The 13,809-nt window shown below is 38.2% G+C and overlaps 1 pseudogene; it reads left to right on the top strand.

Annotated features, from left to right (window-relative positions):
* LOC108636446 lies at nucleotides 12,925–13,576 on the top strand (annotated as a pseudogene).

Below are 13,809 nucleotides of genomic sequence, written 5' to 3'. Positions count from 1 at the left end.
GTAGTGAAAGTGGACACCCTTGTCTTGTCCCTGATCTTAGGAGGAATGCTTTCATTTTTTCACCATTGAGAATAATGTTTGCTGTAGGCTTATCATGTATGGCCTTTACTATGTTGAGGTAGGTTCCTTCTATGCTCCTTTTTTGATAATTTTATTCATAAATGACCTCTTAATTTTATCAAAGGTTTCTTCTGCATCTATTGAGATGATCATATGCTTTTTACCTTTCAATCTGTTAATTTGGGACATCACATTGCTTGATTTCCATATATTGAAGAATCCTTGCATCCCTGGAATAAACCCAACTTGATTACGGTGTATGAACTTTTTGATGTGTTGCTGAATTCTGTTTGCTAAACTTTTGCTGAGGATTTTTGCATTTAGGTTCCTCAGTGATATTGTCCTGTAGTTTTCTTTTTTTGTGTTGTCTTCGTCTGGTTTTGGTATCAGGGTGATACCATTGTACAAGGTGGTAGCCTTGTAGAATGAGTTTGGAAGTATTCCTCTCTGCAATTTCTTGAAAGAGGTTTAGAAGGACAGGCGTTAGCTCTCATCTAACTCATTGATAGAATTCTCCTGAAATAGGCATATTCTTTTAACCTTTCTTGCTTACCTACATGGAACCCTAAATGGAATCCCATTTTTATAAAGTTGACATAAACTTGAATGATAGCATCATCATGAATGTTATTCAAACTTCACGCAGTTGCCTAGAAAAAAGCAGCATGTTATTATAACTCCCCCCAGTTCTGTTCATTTTGATTATTGTTTCCGTTACCTGTTGCTACATAGCAACTCATCTTAAAAGCAAATGGCTTAATATAATGAATATTTGTCAGATGGTTTCTGTGATAGGTAGCTTATCTGAGCTCTGACTGTCTTCTCTTGGATCTGCTGTCAGCTGGCAGGTTCTGTTTTGTGTTTTAAAGGATCATCCATGATGTGGTGTGCAGTGGTAGTGCTCTTCTGTCTGGAACCACTTTGTGTCAATTTCTTCCTTTTATAAATTAGGTCAGTCTTTTGTTTATAGGGAAATCACTAGGTTACTCAAATGTCAGTTGCATTATTTAAATTTCACTGTTCTTAAATTTATATATGCCCCTTCACTTTCTTCCTAATTAGAGGAGCTGTCTCCCATCAATTTTAGGTATGACACAACTGCCTGTGCTTAACATACTACCCTCCACAATGTACTACCAGAAAGTTTTAACTCAACTAATTAATTGGAGTGCAATTCCATATAATAAACTGTACATTTTAAAAGTGTTCAACTTACTGAATTTTAAAAATTAGCAGTATATTCAGTTCAGTTCAGTTGCTCAGTCATGTCCGACTCTGCCAGCCCATGAATCTCAGCATGCCAGGCCTCCCTGTCCATCATCAACTCCTGGAGTTTACTCAAACTCAAGTCCATCGAGTCGGTGATGCCATCGAACCACCTCATCCTCTGTCGTCCCCTTCTCCTCCTGCCCCCAATCCCTCCCAGCATCAGAGTCTTTTCCAATGAGTCAACTCTTCGCATGAGGTGGCCAAAGCATTGGAGTTTCAGCTTCAGCATCAGTCCTTCCAATGAACACCCAGGACTGATCTACTGTAGAATGGACTGGTTGGATCTCCTTGCAGTCCAAGGGACTCTCAAGAGTCTTCTCCAACACCACAGCTAAAAAGCATGAATTCTTCGGCGCTCAGCTTTCTTCACAGTCCAACTCTCACATCCATACGTGGCTACTGGAAAAACCATAGCCTTAACTAGACGGACCTTTGTTGGCAAAGTAATGTCTCTGCTTTTAAATATGCTATCTAGGTTGGTCATAAGTTTCCTTCCAAGGAGTAAGCGTCTTTTAATTTCGTGGCTGCAATCACCATCTGCAGTGATTTTGGAGCCCCCCAAAATAAAGTCTGACACTGTTTCTACTGTTTCCTCATCTATTTCCCATGAAGTAATGGGACCAGATGCCATCATCTTAGTTTTCTGAATGCTGAGCTTTAAGCCAACTTTTTTACTCTCCTTTTTCACTTTCATCAAGAGGCTATTTAGTTCCTCTTCATTTTCTGCCATAAGGATGGTGTCATCTGCATGTCTGAGGTTATTGATATTTCCCCCAGCAATCTTGATTCCATCTTGTGCTTCTTCCAGCCCAGCATTTCTCATGATGTACTCTGCATAGAAGTTAAATAAGTAGGGTGACAAGATATAGCCTTGACGTACTCCTTTTCCTATTTGGAACCAGTCTGTTGTTCCATGTCCAGTTCTAACTGTTGCTTCCTGACCTGCATATAGGTTTCTCAAGAGGCAGGTCAGGTGGTCTGGTATTCCTATCTCTTTCAGAATTTTCCACAGTTGATTGTGATCCACACAGTCAAAGGCTTTGGCATAGTCAATAAAGCAGAAATAGATGTTTTTCTGAAACTCTCTTGCTTTTTTGATAATCCAGCGGGTGTTGGCAATTTGATCTCTGTTCCTCTGCCTTTTTGAAAACCAGCTTGAACATCTGAAAGTTCATGGATCACGTATTCCTGAAGCCTGGCTTGGAGAATTTTGAGCATTACTTTACTAGAATGTGAGATGAGTGCAATTGTGTGGTAATTTGAGCATTCTTTGCATCGCTTTTCTTTGGGATTGGAAAGAAAACTGACCTTTTCCAGTCCTGTGGCCATTGCTGAGTTTTCCAATTTTGCTGGCATATTGAGTGCAGCACTTTCACAGCATCATCTTTCAGGATATGAAATAGCTCAACTGGAATTCCATCACCTCCACTAGCTTTGTTCGTAGTGATGCTTTCTAAGGCCCACTTGACTTCACATTCCAGGCTGTCTGGCTCTAGGTGAGTGATCACACCATCATGATTATCTTGGCCGTGAAGATCTTTTTTGTACAGTTCTTCTGTGTATTCCTGCCACCTCTTCTTAATATCTTCTGCTTCCATTAGGTCCAGACCTTTTCTGTCCTTTATCGAGCCCATCTTTGCATGAAATGTTCCCTTGGTATCTCTAATTTCCTTGAAGAGATCTCTAGTCTTTCCCATTCTGTTATTTTTCTTTATTTCTTTGCATTGATTACATAGTTCCATTTGCATATGATTTAAAAGGGTGCACAATAAGTTTTAATTTTTTGGTAATGTTATTGTCAATAATGGAATTGCCCTGAGCCTCAGTTTTATCTTTCAGAAGGAAATGTGAGATGATAAATCCTACCTTCACTTGGATGTTGTGAGGAATGAATGAAGTGCATAGAAATACATTGCTGAGTCCACAAACATTGTTCAAGCTTAGGAATATGTATGTACATCTGTATCTCTATACACTTTCTCTGAAATAAACACCCATGCACACATAGATTTAAACACACTGTTTCTTTTTTTAATTAAATTTATTTATTTTAATTAGAGGCTAATTACTTTATAATATTGTATTGGTTTTGCCATACATCAACATGAATCCATCACGGGTGTACACGTGTTCCCAATTCTGAAGCCCCATCCCACCTCTCTCCCTGTACCATCCCTCTGGGTCATCCCAGTGCACCAGCCCCAAGCATCCAGTGTCATGCATCGAACCTGGACTGGCGATTCGTTTCTTATATGATATTATATATGTTTCAACGCCATTCTGCCAAATCATACCCCGCTCCCTCTCCCACAGAATCCAAAAGACTGTTCTATAGGGGGGATCATTTGGGAGAATGGCATTGAAACATGTATAATATCATACATGAAACGAGTCGCCAGCCCAGGTTCAATGCATGATACTGGATGCTTGGGGCTGGTGCACTGGGAAGGCCCAGAGGGATGGTATGGGGAGGGAGGAAGGAGAGGCGTTCAGGATGGGGAACACGTGTATACCTGTGGTGGATACATGGTGATGTATGGGAAAACCAATACAATATTGTAAAGTAATTAACCTCCAATTAAAATAAATAAATTTATTTTAAAAAAAGACTGTTCTATACATCTGTGTCTTTTTTGCTGTCTCGCATACAGGGTTATCATTACCATTTTTCTAAATTCCATATATATGCCTTAGTATACTGTATTGGTGTTTTTCTTTCTGGCTTACTTCACTCTGTATAATCAGCTCCAGTTTCATCCACCTCATTAGAACTGATTCAAATGTATTTTTTTTAATGGCTGAGTAATACTCCATTGTGTATACGTACCACAGCTTTCTTATCCATTTCATTGTAATTCCATCTGTTGTCTTGAAAGAAAACATAAGAGCAAGTTGGAAGGAGAGAAGTAAAAAAGAAAAGAAAAAAAAAAGAACATTTAAATGAGCATAAATTAGAAAAAATGTAGAATTTTTATTTTATTTTATTTATGTACTTATTTTTCAAAGTAGAATGTGTGACCTTAATTTGTTGTTGTTGTTGTTCTGTCCCTCCATTGGATAATCTCTCTAACGTCACTCATTCTTTCTTCTGCCAGTTCAAATCTGCTATTAAGCATGTTCAGTAATTTTTATTTCAGCTATTATACTTATCACCTTCATAATTCTTAATTTTTAATAATATCCATCCTCTATTGATTACCTATACTGAATGAGAAATCATTCTCATACTTTCTTTTTTTAAACTTAAATTTATTTATTTTAATTGGAGGCTAATTACTTTACAATATTGTATCAGTTTTGTCACACAACAACATGAATCTGCCTCGGGTGTACATGTGTTCCCCATCCTGAATCCCCCTCCCACCTCCCTCCCCATACCATCCCTCTGGGTCATCCCAGTGCACCAGCCCCAAGCATCCAGTATCCTGCATCGAACCTGGACTGGCGGTTCATTTCTTATATGATATTATACATGCTTCAATGCCATTCTCCCAAATCACCCCACCCTCGCCATCTCCCACAGAGTCCAAAAGCCTGTTCTATACATCTGTGTCTGTTTTGCTGTCTCGCATACAGGGTTATCATTACCATCTTTCTAAATTCCATATATATGCATTAGTATACTGTATTGGGGTTTTTCTTTCTGACTTACTTCACTCCATATAATAGGCTCCTGTTTAATCCACCTCATTAGAACTGATTCAAATGTATCCTTTTTAATGGCTGAGGAATACTCTATTGTGTATATGTACCACAGATTTCTTATCCATTCATCTGCTGATGGACATCTAGGTTGCTTCCATGTCCTGGCTATTATAAACAGTGCTGTGATGAACATTGGGGTACATGTGTCTCTTTCAATTCTGGTTTCCTCAGTGTGTATGCCCAGCAGGGGGATTGCTGGGTCGTATGGCAGTTCTTTTTCCAGTTTTTTAAGGAATTGCCACACTGTTCTCCATAGTGGCTGTTCTAGTTTGCATTCCCACCAACAGTGTAAGAGAGTTCCCTTTTCTCCACACCCTCTCCAGCATTTATTGCTGGTAGACTTTTAGGATCACAGCCATTCTGGCTGGCGTGAAATGGTACCTCATTGTGGTTTTGATTTGCATTTCTCTGATAATGAGTGATGTTGAGCATCTTTTCATGTGTTTGTTCGCTATCTGTATGTCTTCTTTGGAAAAATGTCTGTTTAGTTCTTTGGCCCATTTTTTGATTGGGTCACTTAGTTTTCTGGAATTGATCTGCAAGAGTTGCTTGTATATTTTTGAGATTAGTTGTTTGTCAGTTGCTTCATTTGCTATTATTTTCTCCCATTCTGAAGGCTGTCTTTTCACCTTGCTTATAGTTTCCTTTGTTGTGCAGAAGCTTTTAATTTTAATTAGGTCTCATTTGTTTATTTTTGTTTTTATTTCCAATATTCTGTGAGGTGGGTCATAGAGAATCCTGCTGTGATTTATGTCAGAGAGTGTTTTGCCTATGTTCTTCTCTAGGAGTTGTACAGTTTCTGGTCTTACGTTTAGATCTTTAATCCATTTTGAGTTTATTTTTGTGTATGGTGTTAGAAAGTGTTCTAGTTTCATTCTTTTATGTGACCTTAATTTTAATAATGACTTGCTTTTCCTATCTTAAATTCCAGAGGCCTCAGAGTCAGATCTACATTTACATTTAGGCCAAGTGAAATTCTCTGTACCAGCTAAGGGGGCAAAATCTGTCCATAGTGACTAAAAGATCAGAGTGTAACATAAATGACCCTATGTAAAGGAAGTTCACTGATTGACTCCTAAGGGTTAGTCTCAACTCCTAGGAGCAGTATGTGTGTTGTGCTGTGCTAAGTCTCTTCAGTTGTGACTGACTCTGTGCGACCCCATGGACTGTAGCCTGCCAGGCTCCTCTGTCCACAGAATTCTCCAGGCAAGAACGCTGGCATGAATTACCATGCCCTACTCCAGGGGATCTTCCCAACCCAGGGATCCTATCCGCCCATCTCCGTTATATGTCCTGTGTTGGCAGACAGGTTGTTTACTTTCTGATGTAAGAAGGAAATCTTTTTAGGTTTTGCAAAACTTGCTTGAAACCAAGTTTTATATTAAAGAGCAAAGTTATCCCATGTTTTGAAAAGGGCAAAAGTCATATTCAGAGATTTCTTGGGTTGTGTTCCCACAATAGATCAAAGCATTGAAGACGTAAAGGACCAAGTCAAGACCAATTGTCAATACTATACTTTTGAGAAAACTTGAACTCAGGGGTGTGATGAGGTGCCGGGAGTCTTAGAGCTTTGGAAGCAGAAGTAAAGATGAAGAGGTGAGGAAACTGAATTTACCTGACTTATAATGGAGTCTCTTAAGAACAGAGGATTAGCAGAAAAAGATACATTCTGTTCAGACCAGTACTCCAAGGGAAATCATGTACTTAGAGGTTGGGCTAACAAAGGAAAAACATCTAATGAGATGACAAGGAAGATGTAAATATCTCCTCTGCTGCAAGCCCTCAGCCTGTGTCTCTTTGATTGGATAGGATGTGGTTGTTGCTTTTGCAATCCTACATCAGGGTGAGAGAACAATGCTTGATCTCTCATTGCTGTCTTGTGGGGAAACAGAGCGTGGATCTGCATCATCAGCTACTTAGGGGTGAAATTTGACTTTCACAAGGAAACCTCCCACACAGAGTTCCCAAACAGATGAATCTGAGAGCTCCACAGACACTGCAGGAGAGGATCAGAGAGGATGGAAGCCAGGAATGTACCTGAGGTCACCTGAGGACCAATATAGCATATCCCAGGGGCGGAGGTCACTGTGGTTTTTTGCTGGGTTTCCTGAAAATGTATTTATTTATGATGCTGAAAAAGGAACACTGCACTTGAAAACGAGAGTGTCAATGTTGAAAATTAAATCATGCTAGGCAAAGGCTACCCACTCCAGTATTCTGACCTGGAAAATTCCATGGACTGTATAGTCCGTGGGGTTGCGAAGAGTCCGACGCAACTGAGCAACTTTCACCTTCACTTTCAGTGGAAGTCCAACAGAAGAATGAATGGGAGGTAGTAAAAGTGGAACATGAGTCTAAAGTTCTTGTTAATTAACAGGAGTAGACAAATAGGGTATTAACTGTAGAGGGTCAGTCGGTGAGGTGAGGGCATTTCATTTTATTGTAAGATGGGGCATATTAGACTGTGCCTCCACATAGAGGAGAAAGCTCTAAACTGAGGACTGTTTGCAAATAATACACACTTTCAATAGCTGTGTAGGGAACATACACATTACAGTATCTTCTCTCACTCTTGTGTGCGCATAAGAAACAAACAAACAAAAAACACTTAGTTATGTTAAAAAAAAAAAGATGTATGCTAGGGACGTTTACTTTCCAACTATTTTATTATCCGTGAGGCTAAATAGATCTATGAATTTGTTAGTCATGCGGTGTTTCTCTATTTAAAAAATGTCTCTATAACTATTTTGTTTTATATAGTGGTATCAGAGTGTTGTTATTCCTTTTTAAAATTGCGTTCTTTGATAGGAAGGATTATTTTTTAACAAACCCCTTAAATTTGTGATTTAGTTCTTTTATATATGCATAGATATATTTGTGAGATTGTATAAGAACTGATAAATTTTGTTGGTCAAACCTGCAAACATTCTCTTCATTGCTTTTCCAAAAGAATTTGGGTATTTGACCTATGACAATATATGACTTACAGGTACACAGCATAATGATTTAATACTTGTTTATACTGCTAAATGATCACTACAGTAAATCTCCTTAACATCTGTCACCACATATAGTTACAATTTATTTATTGTGAGGGGAGCTTTTAGGATATACTGTCTCTTAGCAACTTTCAATTATGCTAAAAAGAGTATTATGGACTATAGTCACCATGCTGCACAGTACATACCACTCATTGCTCTTTATTGCTATGTTTCTTACTGTAATAATTTATCACTTTAATATTCTAGATGTGTCAACCCTTGCTGTAAGCAAGAAAGGAAAGTGAGAGTTCTTTAGCATTCTTAGTGGTGATAGACAACTTATACATATTTACTTCTATTAAAAGTTTCTCCTCAGTTATTCCTTATTATTCCTTTCGGCCTTCTGATTAAATCTTTTCCTAAAAATTGCATCTCCTCTGATCATAATTCTTCACCATTTGACTTACATTCTATAGCCATATTTGAATTCCTCTCTCTACATATAAGATAAAATTATAACTTAGATACTGCTCCTTCCTCACTTCATAAATGTTCTTTTGTTATTGTCACCCTGCTTATTTAACTTAATGCAGAGTGCATCATGAGAAACGCTGGACTGGAAGAAACACAAGCTGGAATCAAGGTTGCTGGAAGAAATATCAGTCACCTCAGATATGCAGATGACACCACCTTTTTGGCAGAAAGTGAAGAGGAACTAAAAAGCCTCTTGATGAAAGTGAAAGTGGAGAGTGAAAATTTGGCTTAAAGCTCAACATTCAGAAAATGAAGATCATGGCATCCAGTCCCATCACTTCATGGGAAATAGATGGGGAAACAATGGAAACAGTGTCAGACTTTATTTTTTTGGGCTCCAAAATCACTGCAGATGGTGATTGCAGCCATGAAATTAAAAGATGCTTACTCCTTGGAAGAAAAGTTATGACCAACTTTGATAGCATATTCAAAAGCAGAGACATTACTTTGCCAACTAAGGTCCATCTAGTTAAGGCTATGGTTTTTCTTGTGGTCATGTATGGATGTAAGAGTTGGACTGTGAAGAAGGCTAAGTGCTGAAGAATTGATGCTTTTGAACTGTGGTGTTGGAGAAGACTCTTGAGAGTCCCTTGGACTGTAAGGAGAACCAACCAGTCCATTCTGAAGGAGATCAGCCCTGGGATTTCTTTGGAAGGAATGATGCTAAAGCTGAAACTCCAGTACTTTGGCCACCTCATGCAAAGAGTTGACTCATTGGAAAAGACTCTGATGCTTGGAGGGATTGGGGCAGGAGGAGATGGAAACGACAGAGGATGAAATGGCTGGATGGCATCACTGACTCGATGGATGTGACTTGAGTGAACTCTGGGGGTTGGTGATGGACAGGGAGGCCTGGTGTGCTGCAATTCATGGGGTCGCAAAGAGTCGAACACGACTGAGCAACTGAACTGAACTGAACTGAATTGAACTATATTGTTTCACTTCCAAATCTTTGGCAATTTGATCTTAAATTAGAGATCCATGTTAATATTGTTAAATTTTTACTCTTTGTGTCTTTTTATCAGTGAGTTGTAGATTTTCATTCAATTTTATTACATCCTATTGTTCAGGAAGGGGCTTCCCAGGTGTACTAATGGTAAAGAACCCACCTGCCAATGCAAGAGAATTAAGAGATGCAGGTTCGATCTCTGCGTTGTGAAGATCCCCTGGAGGTGGGCATGGCAACTCACTCCACACTTCTTGCCTGGAGAATCCTTTGGACAGATGGAGGCTACTGGCAAACTACAGTCCATAGGGTCACATGGAGTCTGACATGACTGAAGTTACTTAGCACATGGCATATTGCTCAGGAAACAATATACTTGACATAAATGCACTCTCACCAATATATTTTGTTCCATAAGTTCTTAGTTTTTGAAAAATCTCTTTCTAAAATGTGTTCTTATACATACTTATGTACTTTTACACAAATGAATCAATACAATCCTGAATTCATGATAAATGGTCTTTATATTTTAGTGACAAATAGTCATTACGTTTAATGTTTTCTACAATTTGTCCCTCTTTTGTTTCTTTCTCAATGATACCTCACGGACTTGCTTCCAATCAACCAGTATAATGCTGGTTCATTATTTCCTTATCTGTATAATACAGCATGGTGTGGCTGTGTGACTCAGACATTTGGTGGTGTATTATATCATTTATAAATAAGTGACTATAATATCACTGCTACAAAAGTACTTTGAAATTCTTAGTTTAATATTATTTTTCTCAACCAAGGATAATTGTGTCCCCCAGGAACCTTTAAGCAATATTTTTAGACATTATTCACTGTCACACTGATGATGGTTAAGTGGTGGGCAAGGATGCTTCTAAACATCTTGCAATTTATAGGACAGATCCCACCCCAGAGAAGAATCTGGCAGAGAATATCCAATAGTGCAGAGACTGAGGAATCCTGAGTTAAAAGTTATCTGTGTTTCTAATATCAATGGAAAAGTAGTTCCAATGTAGTTTTTCATATATTCATCTAAAGAGTACTGCTTACTTTTGCACTGGGGTCTTTAGTCCATTTTAAAAAGGTATATCATATAAGGAACTACTTAATTTCCTTCTAGATAGGTGGCCATTTACTCCAGCTTTTATTCAACAATCCAGCATTTTCCAACCAAATTGGATGCAACCATCCCCTAGGATAGTGTTCATATCTAAAAGGACCTAATTCTTAATCATTCAACAAATAATAGCAAAACATTTGCTACTTGGCAGAAATTTCTGGATCATTCTATGTTATATTCTCTTGAGTCAAGGTCTTTTCTAAAGTAATTCTTAATTCATGTCATAAGTGCTTAATTACTCCTATTATATATATCATGTTTCAGTCAGCTTTTGCTGTTCCATTCAGTTTTCTTTAATACAATTATGTGAAATCACCCTTTTAACTGGTTTCATATTTTAGCTATATTTTGTCATTTTATAATTTGTATTTTTCTCCAGTGTGTTTTTTAAATAAATGCAAATATATTCACAGACCTGGGAAAATAAGAATTGAACAAAGCAATTTAAGTCTCTGATGATTAGCATCTTGCAGTATAGTGACAATGTCATAGTACACTGAAATAAAATATAGTCCTCAGGCTTAGACCATGTAAAGAAATTTATCCAGAATAAGAGAAGGAATTTTCATGGCCTACTCTAACTTTATAGAGTATGGTCTGGAAAGGCCTTTGCCTGTTGGTCAAAGACCAGAACTAGACTTGAAGTGTGCCCATTGGATTAATTAAAAAGGTGAAAATATTAAGACGAACAGTAGCAAACAAATTATGACTTGTAAGAAAAAAAGAGACAAGGCTTGCCTCATTCAGTATCAGACCACACAGAAAAAGGTCAGATTATATGGAAAAGCACAAGAGAGACATCTTCTACTACTTCATGTAACACATACGAAACTTGTTGTATTTTGTGTGTTTTAATTGTTGAATTGTGAGTTTACTATCTTTACTTATTCTTCTCTTGGGATATTAAATCTGTATGGTTTTGGTTTTTCACATCATTTAGATATAACTTTCTCTCCTTGGAAAAGAGATATGTTTCTTTCTGATTTTTCCTGGGCATCAAGGAGATGTAGCTAAAGTTGAAATATTGCCAAACCAAGGGGGGGGGGTTCTTTGTCCCATTGTCTCAGGGATGATTTGAGCTTGTTAGATCTTTTCCCTTCATTTTATCTCTCTCCCATACTTTCTATATTTCTTTAAACACAGGACAGAAAATGGTTGTAGTTAAAAGGAACCCTAACTTTATTACTCTCTCAGAAGCTTATGAACTAGAATTTCTGGGTACCATTAAAACATTGTTTAAGAGAAAGTTAATCTGATCTGACCAACTTGAGTTGTAACCACCCATGGCCCAAGGAGGTTGGTTCTGGATGAGAAATTCATGCCAATAATGTAGTTCAGGAGGCTGTGGGGGTGTGTGTGCCTGTGCCTTGTGAAGTGAGAGCGGTTCTTAAAGCAGAGACAACTGGACTCCTATATTAAGTTGGCATGAGAAGTTCACAGAGGCCATAACTCAATCAACAGATGAAACTATGAAAGGGATCTAATATAATTCATAGGACATTTCTGCAAGAAAATTAATAAAGTGCAAAGAACAACATGGAAGGAGGAATTCTCTGTGGACTAAGGTGTCAGTTGTAGCAGAGAGGCCACCTTGATCCTTAGCATCCCTGACACCATCTCTAGTCACTTCCCCACCTGCTCATTCCTCTGGCTTCCTTGTTTGCATTCAAACATGTGGAACAAGTGTCTTGCTCAGGACCTTTGCAGTGGCTGTTGCCTCTTCCAGGCACACACTTCTCCTGGTGTCATACTATATCCTTCTGTCTCTTTCTTAACGTCTCTTCAAATAACCTCTTGTTTGTTGGCCTTGCCTGAACACTCAGTGCATAATAAGTTTCCCTCCTACTTGCTCCTTTATATCTGTTTTTGTTTTCTTCAAAATATCATTCACCTTCCAACATAAAATATATTTATTTGAATATCATCTTTCACCATCCCTGGATTGTGGGAAATTTGTTTTTCAGTACCTCTACTTATTCCCTATATGTTCTTGGAGCATGTTGGCCCTCAATATAAAGTATTCCTGAAAATATCTGAAAGAATTTCTCATTAAAACTGAAAATACATGAACTCTTTGGAAGTATGCTGACAATGTGATAAAAATAGCTGGTGAGAGATGAAATGGGATACATCCTCAGGGAGGATCTGTCTATGTACAATATATTAGCATCAGTTTCTTGCAAGCAAAATAGAAATTATAGTATTTCAGCTATGTGAGTTATGCCAATTTCAGGGAACCTTACTCATGTTTTTTTTTTTTTTTTTTTTTTTTTTCCCCCAAGAGTCACCTTCACCATATGGAACCAGGGAATAATACACACATTTCAAAATTTCTTCTCATGGGACTTTCAGAGGTACCAGAACTGCAGCCCATCATATTTGGGCTTTTCCTTTTCATGTACCTAATCACTGTTTGGAAACCTGCTCATCATCTTGGTCTTCAGCTCAGACTCCCACATCCACACCCCCGTGTACTTCTTCCTCTCCAGCCTGTCCTTTGTAGACATCTGCTTTATCTCCACCACCATCCCAAAGATGTTTCAAAATGTTCAGATACAGAGCAAAGTCATAACTTATGAAGGCTGCGTTGTCCAGATGCATTTTTACATTCTCTTTGCAGGATTAGACGACTTTCTCCTGACTGTGATGGCCTATGATTGCTTCATGGCCATTTGCCACCCCCTGCATTACACAGTTACCATGAACTCCCAGCTCTGTGGATGGCTGTTTCTGGAGTCCTGGATCATTAGTGTCCTGAACTCCTTGTTACACAGCTTAATGATATTGAAATTGTCCTTCTGCTCAGACTTGGAAATCCACCACTTTTTTTGTGAAATCAAACATCTAATCCAACTTGCCTGTTCTGACACCTTCGTCCATAACGTAGTGCTGTATGTTGGATCTGGAATTCTCAGAGGTGTTTCCCTGGCTGGTATCCTTTACTCTTAGAGTATAAAGCACTTTCCACCTGTGCATCTCACCTCTAAGTTGTCTCTTTATTTTATTTTATTATTTTTTTTCTGAAAGAACAATTTATTTTATTTTTTTAATTTTAAAATCTTTAATTCTTACATGCGTTCCATGTTTAGGAGTATACCTTAGTTCTGTTGGTACCCACAGCTCAGAAGCAAGTGTAATAGACTCAGTGATATACACTGTGGTCACACCCATGCTGAATCCCT

The sequence above is a fragment of the Capra hircus genome, chromosome 7, assembly GCF_001704415.2.
Source record: "Capra hircus breed San Clemente chromosome 7, ASM170441v1, whole genome shotgun sequence".
NCBI lineage: Eukaryota > Metazoa > Chordata > Mammalia > Artiodactyla > Bovidae > Capra > Capra hircus.
The sequence above is the reverse complement of the archived record's forward strand: the minus strand, read 5'-3'. Positions and strand labels throughout refer to the sequence as shown.